The following is a 2,208-nucleotide window of genomic DNA, read 5'->3' as shown; positions in this document are numbered from 1 at the left end:
TTGGAAAATACGCGCGCGATTCAGGCGCGCCTTCTCCTGCAGCTAGAGGTGCTTGAGTCATACTCGTGAATCACATGCTCTTCGATGTATACACATCCGTGGTGCCGTACGTTTCCAACGGTTTCTCGCCGAGTTAATTTCAGTCGACGCGTGTGTATTGCGACAGCATTTTATAGAGAGTATTTTTTCCTTTGTTTTTGTTTTTTTATCGTATCTCGAAGAATGTCTACGATTTGTCCGGTACTCGGGGAAGTTTCGAACACATTTTCTTACACTTCGTAGGCAAAGTTTAATTTTTTTTACTGCTCTGGGCTTTCGAAAAATCGGGAAAAATTCTGGAGTGCTTATCGAAGTCTCTACTATGTTATAAATAAAATTAAAATTCTTTTGGACGAAATATGAGAGTGAAATTTGGGCCTTGGGTCATTAATGACCCAGGTTGCCAACGGAGGGTTAATCTTTGTAGGCAAAGTTTAATTTTTTTACTGTTCTGGGCTTTCGAAAAATAGAGAAAAATTCTGAGATACTTATCAAAGTCTCTACTATGTTATAAATAAAATTAAAATTCTTTTGGAAGAAATGCAAGAGTGAAATTTGGGCCTTGGGTCATTAATGACCCAGGTTGCCAACGGAGGGTTAATCTTTGTAGGCAAAGTTTAATTTTTTACTGTTCTGGGCTTTCGAAAAATCGGGAAAAATTCTGAGATACTTATCAAAGTCTCTACTATGTTATAAATAAAATTAAAATTCTTTTGGAAGAAATGCAAGAGTGAAATTTGCCTTGGGTCATTAATGTATAATACTGCCAACGGAGGGTTAATCTTGTTTCGTACTTGCAAAAGAAGCTTAGCAACGCGGAAATTCGAAAAAATATGAAGCTTTGCAGAGAACAGCCATTCAAAAGAATTCTGAATATTTACGAAACAGGTTAAACTCAAAGTTTCTAATATCCTACACTGTAATGGTAAAGAATTTTCGAAAAAAGAGCGGTGAAGATAAATTTAGAAAAAAAAAAGAAGATTTTTTCAATATCACCGACATCGATGAAATTTTGATATATGATGGTACCGAAAGAAACATTTGACAAGTACTTTTTTATCGACACTCGTCCATATTGAAGCTGTGAAAATCGCCAACTATTTTCTCTTTTCGTTCGAGTTTGGTCAATCTTGATTCGTATATGACTAGAGAGTATTAGCGCGCTATAGTAGGAATCGCATACTCTTCTTTCAAGTTCGCGTCGCGACACCGTCGCGTTCACCGTTCGACGTTTCGTGCCAGCAAAGGCATTATACTACGGATCCCGTTACACTCATTTTTTCGAAGGGTTCCAAACACGCGTTTCAGTCACGGTCGAAACTCGAGGAACGTCGCAGAGAGAAGTCCCGCCTTCGAAGCTCAGTTTCCGCTCGGTTTCAGAGATTCGAACGATTTGTACCTCGCGAAATTAATTTAATACACACTGCTACCACCTAAAATTTCGGACCACCTGCTGTTCTACAGTAATATTGAATCTGCCGCTAATACCACGAAGATAAACCGGAATTTACCTCGTTTCGGTTGAGCTGGATGATAGAAAACCTAACTGAAAAATTCTAAAAATTGCTAATTTTTTTCTGCAAAATTTTGTGCAACTTGCAATGCACAGTGATTCCAAATTTTTAGACAGTTAATTTTTCAATTTCAATTCCAAAGTTAAATATTCTTTTCTGGTCAGTCTGAAGTACTTTTCGATAACACAAATTTTACATGAACAAATGTAATCACTGAATGCAATTATTTTCACTTAGATGGTAATGCGCAAAAATGCAAGTAGGTACTAAAAAATTTTGCAAAGAAGTTCGTGTGATTCTGAGAAAAAGTTGATAAAATCATTTAGTTTAATTTGTACGGTGGTGGGGGGGATTGTCGTATCTACAGATGTTCGTCTGATTTTGAGAAAAAGTTGATAAAATTTTACTGTGCCTGCTGGGAGAACAGAGTGAACGATTTGCAAAATATCGAAGACGTTTCCATCGTCGACACTTTTATGCAAACTTATTGTCCGAGCAGTATCGAGAACGAAGATCGTCTGGCCGGAGATGTTACGTGTGGACGTGATTTCGTTGAGAAATTCGGCGCATGAAAGCAAGACGGCCTAAATTTAGAAAGTAGCCAGACCAGGCTCTAGCCGGCTAGCTAGAGCAACTTTCATCCCGGAGTCGACCA

This window comes from Habropoda laboriosa, unplaced genomic scaffold (genome assembly GCF_001263275.1).
Source record: "Habropoda laboriosa isolate 0110345459 unplaced genomic scaffold, ASM126327v1 scaffold143, whole genome shotgun sequence".
NCBI lineage: Eukaryota > Metazoa > Arthropoda > Insecta > Hymenoptera > Apidae > Habropoda > Habropoda laboriosa.
Note: the sequence above shows the minus strand (reverse complement) of the source record.